We start from the raw sequence: 14085 nt of genomic DNA on the forward strand, positions 1-14085 counted from the left end.
TAGAACAGAGCCAGAAATGGTGGCTAGAAAATGGGAAGAGTAAGCCATAGCAGAAGTTGAGCGGTGGTGGTGCACGCCTTTAATCCCAGCACTTGGGAGGCAGAGCTAGCCAGATCTCTGAGTTCAAGGCCACTTTAGAAACAGCTAAGCATGGTGACCCATGCCTTTAATCCCAGAAACCCAGCCTTTAATCCCAGGCAGTGACAGCAGAAAGAGAAAGATATATAAGGCGTGAAGACCAGAAACTAGAGCAATTAGAGTAAAGCATGCAGTTAGTTAAGCATTTGGTTGGTTAAGCGTTCAGGCTTTGGAGCAACAGTTCAGCTGAGATTCATGTGGAGGAGGACTCAGAAGCTTCCAGCCTGAGGAAAAAGGATCACCTGAGGAACTAGCAAGGTGAGATAGCTGTGGCTTGTTCTGTATCTCTGATCTTCCAGCATTCACCCCAATAACTGGCCTCAGGTTTGATTTCATTAATAAGACCTTTTAAGATTCCTACTACAGTTAGTGGTAGTGGTAAGTAACACATGTTCAGAGAGCAATCAAAGGGAGGGGTGAATGGATGACGACCCTTGTCCCACAGAGTACGACAGTTGATCTAGGAAAGAAGCCAGAGGCAGGAGCCCACCCACATGGGCACACGATGTGGCGTGAGGCAGCAGGTAGCCTTCAGCCCCCATCTACTCACTTTCTCCTAAATCATCGCAGCAGCTTTCATCTTCTAGAAATGAGAGGCCAACTTTTGGCCGTAGACCTGGATGAGATGCAGAAAGAATGGATTTTGTTTCAGTGTGAGCGGAAGGCTAGCTCAGACAGAGGGGGAGGAGCAAGCAAAGGCCAGGTCCACTTTGTCCACTTCGGTAAGTAAGCAAAGGAGCCATTAACCGAGAAAATGTATGTGAAGGCACTTAGCACGGTGTTTGGCAAATGCATGGGATTCAATGATATCGACTTGTTCATTTTACGTTCACTCGGAGGCGGGAGCTGTAAGGCAGATTTGTGTGTAGAAAGGATAACAGGGTAGCAGTAAGGGGTGGGGACATTCTCTACCTGGAGAGTTGATCAATTTTGCCGTTAGATTTTCCTTCCTTTGACTCTATCAAAACCCCCAAATCCATCAGAGGCAAAAAAAAATTATCTTCCAATATTCCCTGACAGTGGTAGAGGTAACATAAGTGCATTAAAAACCATAGATGGGAGAGTGGTACAAAATTTTTAGTGAGGTTGAAGTGAGAACCGGTCAGTCTAAATGGTAACACAAGCAGGCGTAGAGCTTGTACCATAAAACCGAGCCATGCCTGACGACAAGCCTACAGTCTCAGCTACTCAGGAGGCTGAAGCATGATGATGCCAAGTTCAAAGTCAGCCTCAGCTATAAAGTGGGCTGAAATCCAACTCTGGCAACTTAATGAGATTGCTTCAAGGTAAAGAGTAAATGAGTTAAGACGGCGCCATGGATAGTGCTGCCTTGTTAATGTAAGACTCTGAGTTTGGATCCCTAACACTCACATAAAAAGCCAGGTTCAGTGATGCGTGCCTATAACCCCAATACTGGGGGTGCTGAGACAGGGGGATCCCTGGGTTTTGCTGGTCAGCCAGGCTAGCCAAATTGGTGAGCTCCAGATTCAGAGAAAGAATTAGGTGGGGAGTGATAGAAGATACCTGTCATGACCTCTGCCCTTCTCATGCTCACACATGCACCCACACCTACATATACATGTGCACATACGTAGACGTACACAGAAAAGAAAACAAAAAGTAAAAAAGAGGGACGGATGTGGTCAGTGGTAGAGAGTTTACCTAACAGGCATGAGGTCCCAGGTTCAATCTCCAACACTGAAAAAGGAGGTTTTGTATGTGTGAACTTTAACAAGCCTAGCTTCCCAAGAGAGATGGGAGCACATGAAGAGGATAAGGAGACACCCAGCCATCTTGCCTCGGTGCTACCGGGGTTTCATGTTTAGATGGTTAGGAGTGGGAGAATGGGAGATGAGTACATCTGCTGAAGGCTGAGAGAGAGAGACGGTGGAGGAGGCCCAAGGCTGGCGCCCATCATGGGCTCGTCTACACAGAGAAAGCTCTTCATTCACAGCCTCAAACTTTCCCCTGTGATTCTCAGAACAACCAGGACCGAGGACACTACAGAGAGCCCTTACAATTGCCTGACAAACATTTGCTTAACCAAAAACAAACTAAGCGCAGAACAAAACAAAACTGGAATTTGTCAACATCCGTCACCTGAGCCTGGCACGAGGCTCGATAAAGCTATTGGATTAATATAAGCTCCGACAACAAACTAAGCATGGCGTGTGTTTGTTCAGCACTTGCACTTTCTCTTCCTGCTTAGCAGTTCCCCACGACGTGCAGTCATCCTTAATACTCCATTCACAGAGACGGAGCTGTATTGCAATAGAGGCTTGCTCAGGTTAGCAAGAAGAAGACATTGTTCCTGGGACAGGGGCTCACTCTGTAGTCCAGGTAGGCCAAGAATTCACTGTATAGTCAAAGCTAGCCTCAAATTACACATCATTCTCCTGCCTCAGCTTCATGAATATTGCAGCTATGAGTGTGTGTCGTGATGCCTGACTAAATTAGCAAGAAAATTAATGTTTGCCTACAGGCTAAGTTTCCAAACTCCAAATTTAATAAAGACACACACACACACACACACACACACACACACACACACACACACACATATATATATGAGACTTTATTCTCTTTATTATTATAATAAAGAGTTATCCTAAGTCAATAATTAAAAGGCAAAAGACCCAGTAGAAAAATTAGCAAAAGATTGACCTATTAACTAGTAAGTGTGGATGCCTGTTACAATCAAACAAGCAGTTTATTCACTTGAGGTTCTGCCTAAATGTGAATTCTAAGCTTCCTGGTAATTTGAGCTAGATGAGACCTCACAGTCAAGGCTGAAAATCTATGAGGCCTATTTCTTGTACTAATACCAACCCTAAATCTTGCATTGTTAACACCCTCCACTGGGAATGATGCTAGGAAAGAGATCTGGAAGAACGTCCGGGCAGACAAATGTCATCAGCTGAGGATGAGGAAAGTGGAGGGCAGTGTCCCTAAGCTGCAGGTTGATTCCTGGGGGACAGTAAGTCTTGCCCCTTTTCTTTAGAGCCCCTGGAGTCTTGTCATGCCCTATGTGATCCCTGGGCTAGTGGGATCTCCGAGGAACTTACAGATGTGCAGAAGACAGCCTTGCACCTGGCCTCTTGAACTGGAATCTGCATCATAGCCAGCCTCTGAGATGACTGACACACAGACCTCACAGTGGCGGAGTCACAGGGCAGCCACACGGGCTCGTTCCTCACAGGTGCTTGGTAATCACCATAGGATGGGAAGTGCAGGTGGTCTCTCTCTGAGGAGCCTTTCAAAACTAAATCGTTGAATCTAATGAAAAGTGTCACACTCAGCGAAGTCGAATGTCCCCACTTTACAAAGGGCTTTATGATTAATGAATTAATAACGGTGCCACAGTGCTGCTGTTCCTACAAGTGAATTTAGAGTTCTTATTAACATCCTTCCACTGGGCGTCTTGATAGACCCAGGCGGCATCACCAGGGATGACTCCATCTCTCATCCAGCCTTGCCTGTCTGCCTCCCACAAGAGGGAAAGCATTGGGGGATGTAAAACCGAGAGAATTGGGATGGACAGACAGACCTGAAAGAACTGGATAAAAGGGTACTCATGGCCTAAGGACACTGATTGTCCCCTTCCTGTCTGTCTCTGGTACCATCCGAGGGCTTGTGTCCGGAAGGAAGGGTAGGAAGAGAAGAAGCAAAGACTAGAGAGAAAGGAAGGGCAGCTGGGTGTGGCTGGCTCTCCCTCTGACCCAGCACTTGGGAGGCAGAGACAGGCAAATCTCTGTGAGTTTGAGACCAGCCTGGTCTATATAGCAAGTTCCAGAGCAGCCAGGGCTACATAATGACGCCATCTCAAAAAAAAAAAAAAAAAAAAAAAAAAAAAAGAAGGCAAGGTTGAGGGTGGCACCAAGGTTCAGTGACCTTTGTGCCATCCTATAAAACGGACAGAGGCTCAGATGCTCAATCTGGTCACTGATGTCCCTCTGAAGCCACGGTGTGCACACCACCTCTCCATCTTAATTCTACTCTGCGACTGCGGGTCTCTCTTCACGAAGCAGACCGTCTCGGTAGAGACCCACCCTCCAGCTTCAAGGCTGTCTCTGGAGTTTGGGGGCTGCCAGGAAAGCTGTTAGATGCAAGGAAACAAAAGAGATCTGGGGATGGAGAGGCGTTCTGAGTTGGGCTAATGAGTGAGGTGACTCACAGGCTGACTCAGACGCCTGGGAGAGGGAAGCAGTGGAGGCAGACCTCAAGGGAGCCCTGCAAACCAGAGCGAGGAGGCCAGGGACATGGTGGGTTTTTGTTGTTGCTATTGTTGTTTTGTTTGTTTTACGGAACTGCTTGGGGTTCTAGATGAGGGAGCAGATCCTCAAACAGAGGGACATAGGGAGCTGCTTTTCTTCCCCGGAAGCTAGGTTGTGAATCGATAGCATTTGGTGCTTGGAAAGCTGTGGAGCATCCTCCAGCTATGCTGACCTGAGCTGGGGCAAATCTCAGGGCATAAACTCGATAGGAATTAATTGTCATCAGGTTCCCAGGCAGTGAGCTGAATCAGATACCACCCTCTAGTTTTCTAATAGTCTCCATTGGGGGGAGGAAAAGGCCTCTTTTGATGTTTTTTTTGTTTTTTTTTAAAGTATTTTACATTTGAGAACATTGTGATCCAACCTGTGCTTATAAATACATTAAAAAAAAATGTTCTAAACATATGACTAAGGCATCTTCTCTTCCGTGAATGGCTAATTGATGTACTGAGATGGAAGAGCCCAAGGTCGTTGTTATGAAGGTTAATACTTGCATTGCCCTAGGAAGGTTGTACCTAAAATGATATGGCTGCCTTCTACACGGTAGATAGCTAGGGCTCCTGAAGATCACACGTTCGTGACGTGCTCGATTGTAGGGACAGACTACCTAGGTGCTGAATTTTCTTCATGTGTTAAATAAGCCACATAGGTTCAAGCCCACAGCCTCAGCCCGTTCAGTCAATGTAAACTCACTGAGCTGACTAAAAATAACTTTAGTTGATTACATATTTATATGTAATTTGATGGTTGATGTCTCAAATGTACTTCAGCAGAGCATTATGAGCAAAGGCAGGAGAAATTTTTGGCAGCTTGGCAACCTGTCACCTTTCACAAAAATGAAAAAAAAAAAAAAAGCTGTAGAATTTCAGCTTCCCCGGCCTCCAGCAGACATCGGAGGTTCGGCTGTTGTTAATTTCAGCCCTGGCTAACTACTTTTTCGTCACCAACGTGTTGCCTGTATTTAGTGCTGGGAGTTTTGTAACATTCTAACCCCATCTGTCTGATAATTGGGGAAGTGCTGGAGAGTATTGGACGTGCTGATAAGAAGAGTCTTATTCTGGTGAAAATACAAGACTGAACTAGTGAGAAAAGCCGTCAAAGCTGCATGTGGGTAAGGAGGAAACGGTTCACTTATCTCCACTGATGATCGAACCCAGGGCTCTACCATGGAGTATTGGGTTCATCCTAAAAGACAGAGAGACTGAAGACATGTGGAAAATGCTGGTGGGCTTATGTGATGACCCGTAGTCTGCAAAAATGAGGAAAAGCCACCTAAGAAATGGAAACACATTTGAATGTCTCACTAAGAAATGAGTAACCACACTGAATAAAATCTAAATATGAATTCAGGTGAGGACTGAAATTCCATGCAAGCATTTGGAAGCCAGATGTTGCTGTGGGATGTTCTGTATGTTAAATGTGTTGCTCTGATTGGTTAATAAATAAAATACTGATTGGCCAGTAGCCAGGCAGGAAGTATAGGTGGGACAAGGAGAGTGGAGAATTCTGGGAAGTGGAAGGCTGAGGCAGAGAAGATACCGCCAGCCGCCACCATGAGAAGCAACATGTAAGATACCGGTAAGTCACAAGCCATGTGGCAAGGTATAGATTAATAGAAATGGGTTAATTTAAGATATAAGAACTAGATAACAAGAAGCCTGCCACAGCCATACAGTTTGTAAGCAATATAAGTCTCTGTGTGTTTACTTGGTTAGGTCTGAGCGGCTGCGGGACTGGCGGGTGAGAGAGATTTGTTCCGACCATGGGCCAGGCAGGACCAGAAAAACTCTAGCTATAGGATGTGTTTAAAGATTCTTCTAAAACATTTGCTGAACACCAGGGTGGCTCTGTAGGGTCAAGGCCACTTAGATCCACAGCCTTGAAGTTCTCCTGTAGCCCAGACGTAAAGCTCTAAAGGAACCAACATGAATTCCCGAACTTAAATCACTCCTGGAAGCTGACTTACTAACAATCTCTCAGAGCTTGCTGATTTGTAAGGCACATACACATCCCTGGATATTTTACTAAGTCATGCCTTTCTTTCTCTTTGCACAGTTCTTTGACATGGTTTTGTGGGCATGTCAGGAGTTGTCCACCCTGATTTTTGAGACAAGGTCTCTCACTGGGACCTAGGGCTTGCCAATTAGGCTAAGACGGCTAGCCAGCAAGCCCCAGGGACCTCCAGTCTCTGCCTCCCCATCACAGGGTTTACAAATACATACCTCCATAACTGCCTTTCCACATGGGAGTTAAACAGGAGAGGATCCTCAAGTCTAGATAGGAAGTGCTGTATAAACTAAGCCATCTCCCCAGCTCCTCATTTTTTTGTATTGTTTTTCAAGACAGGGTTTCTCTGTGGATCCCTGGCTGTTCTGGACTCACTCTGTAGACCAGGCTGGCCTTGAACTCAGGGATCTGCCTGCTTCCCAAGTGCTGGAATTAAAGACATGCACCATTACACCACTACCACCTGGCTTCCTTTTTTTAAGCAATAGTTTGGCATTCTATTTCCTTACTATATCATCTGACCCATCTTTTGCTGGACTCAGAAAAATAATGTCAATTGTGATAAATCACTATATATATATTTTTTATCAGATTAGCAGAAGTACAGATTATGTTTAACATTTTAATGTTTCTTATTAACCTTGAGATTATGCTGACTAATATCTCTCCCAGAAACATCAATGCTCCATTCAAATGGCCCATGAACTTATGTCAATTAACTAAGGATGTTTTTTTCTTTATCTCCGTTTTGAGGAGAAAAAAAATGCTTCTAAAAGTTTATTGGATTGTCACTGTGCTCTCTTTGAATGTTCCCGCCCCCACTTATATACTCTTGGCCATTTTTCTGTTGAAGTATCTGTCTTTCAACTAGGGATGGATAACAGTGCATTCTATATCAAAAGTCCTACTTTCCCAGTTTCCATGGATGTTGTTTCCTTATTTATAGTGGTCACCATTATGTTTTGTCACTAAAGCAGAGATAACACTAATCCTAATTAATGTGCATGGCTGATGGGAAGATTTACTGAGAAAATATTTGGGGAAATACTACGATACACCAAGCATTTTTATCCCATTCTTCCAATGATGAGACTACCCTGAAATAAAAAGGATTGGCTGATACACCAAGCATGAATTTGTAGAAAAGCTCATATCCTGGTCTTAAAAATGCCTTACCAAACAAGAAATTCATTTCAGTTTTAATAGTTACTAGGGATTGCTATAGTTCCCACATCTTTTAAAAAGATTTCTTTATTTATTTATTATGTATACAGAAGAGGGTGTCAGATCTCATTACAGATGGTTGTGAAGCAGCACCATGTGGTTGCTGGGAATTGAACTCAGGACCTCTGGAAGAGCAGTCAGTGTTGTTAACCTCTGAGCCATCTCTCCAGCCCTATAGTTCCCACACTGACTGACTCCCAAATGTCTAAATGGTAAGGTTGGTCCTAACATAGTGCTAGTTCTAGTTGGTAAAATCCTTGTCAGACAGGGTTTCGGGGGAGATCCTTGGATCACTAAGGGCATGACCTCAGAAGGGATTATGGGAGTCTCACCCCTCTTTCTATTTGCTTCCAGGACATGAGGTAGACAGTTTTGCTCTGTTACTCACTCCTACCACAGAGTCTGTCTCACCCAAAGGCCCAAAGACAGGGGGCCAGCTAGAACCTCTACAATGATGAGCCAAAATCAACCTTCTCTCTTCGTAAGTCAATTATCTGAGGTATTTTGTTACAGTGGAGGAAAGCTAGGACAGGAATGTCATGAAATTCAACAAAGAGGTTCAATATAAAAGCACTCGAAAACTTGTAGACGATCCCACATACAGCCAGGTCAGTGCTCGAATGGTCTTTTGCTTTTTGTCGAAAGCTCTAATTAGCCAAGGACAGACGTGTTGTAACAAGAAAGCCTCTACAGCCAACATGATTTTTACCTCAGCCTTATGCGTTATGTGCAGCTCATCTTCCCAAGCGGTCCTATTCTTGGCTCCTCTTCATTTGAAAACAAAAAGAGGTCAGTCCGTGGAACACTCTTCTGCAACAGGATGAGATATTTTTAATTATGCCTTTTTATAAATAGAAAGAAGAAAATATTTAAATGAATACACGAGCCTTCATTCCCAGCGATGCCGCCACCCTCCCTCAGCCCGGTCGCCATGGTTTCTTGCATATCTTTCCTGTGTTTTGTATATGCAAACAAATCCAAACAGACAGCACTTCCCTGTTCACACGTGAAGTCGGCTTCATTTCTACCTCACTTTTTTCAACCTAATAATATATCTTGAAGGCTGAGGCTGACACTCCATGATAGAGCACGTTGGTAGCATGTGCCAGACCCTCTATTCAATCCACACCACCACAAAGCAAAGTAAAATGCACATCCCTGAATACATCTTGAGTAGAAGACCTCCCATGGGAAGACACACTGTAAGCATGAGACATTGCTCCTAAATCTGAACATTTTTAAAATGTTGTCTCACCGCTGAAAAAAATACAATTATGTGAGGGAATATATGTTAACTAGCCTGATTTAGCCTTTCTACAATGTATACATATATCAAAATTTAGTATCTACCATAAACTCTTATGACTTGAATTAGTCAACCAAGGAATTAACTGAATATAATATAAAGAAAAATAAACAAACAGATAAAATGAAGAACCCAGCCCCCTCCCCCAGTCTTACCTTGGCTCTGTCACCATAGTCAGAGAATCTCAGAACTGGCTACCATAAAGGATCTGCCACTCAGGCATCAAAACCCGCTTCCCTTTTTGCTGGGGAATATATTGTGTGCCCACCCCTGCCCTGTGTGTGTATTGTTGCTGCTGCTGCTGTTGCTACTGGGGACAGATCACAGAGCCTTGAACATGTAGAGCACACTCTTGACTACTAAGCTACACACACACCCAAGGCTGTATTGTAATTTTCCTTTTGGCTAGGTGTGGACACAGGACCGAATTCCAGCAGATAACTATGAGCAGAGTACAGGAGCATCACTTCTAGGTCTAGGCCAAACCCAGAGCCCCAATACTCCATGTTCTCCCTACTTGCCAGCAGGAGGTAATGCCTAGAGTGACTGCAAGCTGTGCATTAGGATGGCAAAATCACAAGACAGAGGCCCTGGGTCTCTGAACTATTCCTAGAAACAGTGCTGCACATCTTGCATGTTACATAGCAAAAGAACCTTCCCATGGATTTGAACCATGAGGTCGTTTGTTTTTGTTATTGAGGTATACTGCTGGAGTGAGTATTGTGTTCATGCTCACAGCAAACGCAAAGCACCTTCTGTCTGTGTGAGTTTCTTCCGAGAATTCTAGATTCCCAGGATCCCCAGCAAACTTCCATTGGACTACGAATCCCTTGCGAGAAGTGGCTATCACTCATATTCATACCCTTAGTGCTCAGAACAACTGACATACAGAGGGTATACAGCCAATCCTCCAAATCCTTACCCCATAGCTTTTTCCTTTGATCAAGCATACTTCGTCAGCTTGAAATATGAGAGAATTATTAATACGGAACAAACTCCTAAACTCTACCACCCTCAAACTTCTTGTTTGTTTGTTTTCTCTGTGTAACAATCAGAGCTGCCCTAGAACTCGCTCTGTAGACCAGGCTGGCCTCGAACTCACAGAGATCTGCCCGGCTCTGCCTCCTGAGTGCTGGAATTAAAGGCATGCGCCACCACTGCCTGGCTACCACCTTCTAACTCATACCACTTTCTTACCATCTTTCTCGGTGCACAGACTAAATCCAAGCTGTCTTCAAGACCGCCCTTCAACTGCTTGACGATGCCTCCTCCCACCTCTCCCATAACAAATCCCCCAGGCTCCAGGCTAAACAGTCTCACGTCCGTCAACTCTTCCAAGACTGCAGCGACTGAAACTCTTAACACTGATTTGCCCTCCACTAGACACACTGGGGGCTGTCACTGTTCCCTGTTCAGCTAGTACTCAGGATATAGCATCATACTCTTGGCATGCACCACCCAGCCCATGGCAGACCACCTGTCCCTCCTCATTAGAACTTTATACATTAGTCAAAGTAGCTCACTAATTTTAACAGTCTCAGAGACAGCTATGTCGCCTGGAGATCCATCTGGGCCTTCCATCTACCTTGCTATCTCTTCTCTCTACCTCAGGAAGAAGTCCCCTGCCACCAGCCTACACCCCACATCACTATGCTATCCTAGACAAGTCACTTCACCTCTCTCGTAGGAAAAATGAGGTGGCTGGGCCATATGATTATTGAGGTTTGCCTCCTACTCAGAAATCCTTTGTGTGTAGAACAGGAAATTACGGGAGATTGCATGAACCTGACATAGGATCTCTCACCTACAGAGCAATGAGAGTGTAAATCTGCCTAGAAACAAGCTTATCAAAGAACATGAAGCTGTACAGGTCGGTTTTCTCAGCCATGTTAAACTGATCCCCACTGGTGCCTGGATAGTGTGATCAACCTGAAGGATATACTAGAGACAATGGGTCACTCGTATAAAGTCAAGAAAAACACAGCACCAGCTAACAGTGACAAAGCACAGGAGACATTAGTGTGTGGTTCCTGGAAAGGTAGAACTGGGGAATATATTGCCCGCAGTTTTTAAACTCAAGGAATAATGACCACATTGTGGGATTTTAAACTACAGAATATCTAATCAGGTGCATTGCCAATTCCCCCTCCTTGTTTCACATACAGTATAAGCATACCCACCTCCAAAGACCCTCAGCTACTGGGCCAAAAGTGCTGTTTGCTGGGGCATGAGATCATGTCTGTATATCTCTTGCCCTTGTTCAAGTTCTTATAATGTAGACATCTTGATTGCTTTTAGCTGATTAATTTCTCTTGCTGTTTCTGCTGGACAGTTCGTCTCCCCCCCCCCCCCCAATCTACGCTTCTGAGGCTGGATTCACTTCCCACCTCAGACCAAAATTCTGCACATTATTATTTGACCTCTTTTGAAAACCTCCTTGCCAGTTTTCTAACCTGATCTGGGCACACTCCCCATCGGGGCCTGCATTTCCTGTGGATGATGAGTTGGTTTCCTAGGTGACAGAGGGAAGGAATAGACCTGTTAGCTTGCGGCTTCTGACTCACTCTCTGCAATGGACGTCACAGCATCCTGGCTGGATAAGTGGATGCTGATAATAAGCTTGTGCTGAAGGCAGCAGCGGGACACTAATGGCTAAGACAATCAAGTTGTACCGGCTCACCCTCCCACGAGGCAAGCCAACAGACCCCATAAATCTGGATGTGAAGAAACAAACAGCAAATCCAGAGCCTCAGAACCCAGTCCTTTGTGAATGCACAGTGGGGTCCTGTTCGGCAGCCATCTCCGCACAGTCTGCTTTTCTGGGACATGAAGGATACAGGGTTCTCCAAGGAAACGTACCATGCAGTCTGAATGGAGAGGTAGCCACAGACCAAATACTCAAATTCAGTTTACTGAGATGGCAACTGTCTTTCAAGTTTCCCAGTTGTTCCCAGAGGGGGTAAATAAACTCACAGTGACCCAATCAGTCATCAGAGGCCACAATGAAAAATGACCGATTAATCTTCAGAAAAGCTAGATTTCATGAAACTTGGAGACAAGGACAAACACACACACACACACACACACACACACACACACACACACACACACACACACTTTTCAACTCCCTCTTTTTTCTGTCCACTCATCCCAGACCTGTATAAGTTAATGATAGCTGCTCGGAACCAAAAACCCAAAGAGTTCCTTTGTTCTTCATGTCCGAATCAGAGAAGACTGAATGGATTCTTAAGATTCTTGAATTCCTTAAAAATGACCAGCCAAACTTAAGTTCCTTACAGGAGATAAAACATCTTGTTTTTCTCAGGGGCCTTGAGGGGTACTTGAAATAGCAGCAGCAAGCCTCCGAATGAATTAGACAGCAAATGTAGGTTAGCTTTATTTAGACAGATAAAGAAGTAGAGAAAGCTGTCTGGTTCAAGGGCAGTGCATCCTGACACACGACAGCATTTCTCAGAGGAGGGAAAATTGCTCTGGGAAAGAGAGGTATTTTGGGCAAAGAGCAAAGTTCCTTTTTAACTCCAGGGACAGGGATGCTACATTCTTCAGCCAAGAAGAGCACAATTTAAGAATGGCCAGCTAGTCATTGAAGGAAAGAGTTATAGATTTACAATGTAAAATGGACCTGAGAATCTCTTCCAGAAAAAGATGAGCTTCCTGGACCATGAGCTAGGTCAGAGAGCTCCTGTAGCTTCTCAGAGCAAGGCTTCAGATCTATAGCAATGGCCCCCAGTATCCACAGCGGGTTAGTTACGGGATCTCCTTGGGAGACCAAAACATAATGGTGCTCAAGTCCCTTCTACAGAATGGCAAGCTGTGTGCACACCTCCTAAGCATGTCTTTCCTCATAGTTTAAACCCTCTTTTGATACTTTGTAATACCTCACACCATATAAATGTTTGAAACTGCTGTGATGCTAGACTGTCCCGTCCAGGAACAATAAGAAAAAAAAAATCTATGCATGTTCAGGATATATGCACCCCACCCCACCCCAGTATCTTCAACACTGTTGGTTGGCTCCGAGGATGCAGGATCCATGGACACAGAGGGCCAGCTAGACATCCAGATGGAAGGCCTCTGGAGATACGTAAGTCCAGAAAGGAGAGAAATGGGCAAATGTGACATTTATGCATTCCCCAAAATGTAAGTACTTAAGGGGAAAAAAAAGTCAATAAATGTTTGGGGTTTTCTTCCTCCTTTTCCTATGTACCTTTCTCCCTGGGATTATTTTCTGGAAAGGGTTGCTTCTTTGTACATGTGTTCTGAAAGGAAATGGTGTATGGAGGGTCACAGATCTAGGAAAAAAGACAACATTCTAGTTACGCTGTTTGTGCCATGTTTCCAGTACCTTCTCTAAGTCTTTGCTGGTTTCTTTTCCACACACAAAAGTCAAATTTGATCAGCAGCTACTCATCAGTTGTGATTTTAAAATGAAAAAGATATTAGATTTATTCATTTGAATAAATTATAATTCTGAATAATTAATAATTTTGAGCAAACCAATTTCTTCCTAATGCATAATTTTGTGTTCCTAAAGTAAGACCAAATTGACACTTATGAAAAAAAAAAAAGCTTGAAAAACAAATCTAAGAAACAAACAAAATCCAAACCAAATCTTTAGCAACTTTTTTTTATTATTATTATTTTACTTTAAGTTACATATACATGCAGGCAAGAGCACTGTGCTCTTGAGTATAAGTGCCCAAGGAGGCCAGAGGTGCTACGTCTCCTGGCGCTGGAGTTGCAGGCAGTTGAGAGGTATCATGTGAGTGCTGGGGAGCGTCCCCTTGCAAGAGCAGAGCTTGCTAGTAACTATTAATAAAGCAATGCCACCTGCCTCCTTAGCACAGTAGGCAGTGCGTGAGTCTCATAATAAAGCAATGCCATTTCTCTAGCCTGGTTGTTGTTGTTGTTGTTGTTGTTGTTTCCTGCTCCTTAGAGGACACAGGTTCTGTTCCCAGAACCTACCTATTGGCTTACAATAGTCTGTAACTCCAATTCCAGAGATCCAACACCCTCTTCTGGTTTCTGAGGGCACCAGGCACGCACGCGCACACACACACACACACACACACACACACACACACACACACACACACTGGCAAAGTGCTTATACAT

The 14085-nt window shown here is 44.3% G+C and overlaps 1 protein-coding gene across 1 annotated transcript in view; it reads right to left on the reverse strand.

Moving 5' to 3' along the window:
* Positions 1 to 14085, reverse strand: part of Mkln1 (muskelin 1) — a 315449-nt gene that overhangs the window by 202429 nt on the left and 98935 nt on the right. Inside the window, exon 3 of the mRNA XM_036182846.1 lies at positions 8353 to 8453. The gene's annotated coding sequence lies outside the window, so the exon portion shown is untranslated. The remainder of the gene's footprint in view (positions 1 to 8352; positions 8454 to 14085) is intronic.

This window comes from Onychomys torridus, chromosome 3 (genome assembly GCF_903995425.1).
Source record: "Onychomys torridus chromosome 3, mOncTor1.1, whole genome shotgun sequence".
Lineage (NCBI taxonomy): Eukaryota > Metazoa > Chordata > Mammalia > Rodentia > Cricetidae > Onychomys > Onychomys torridus.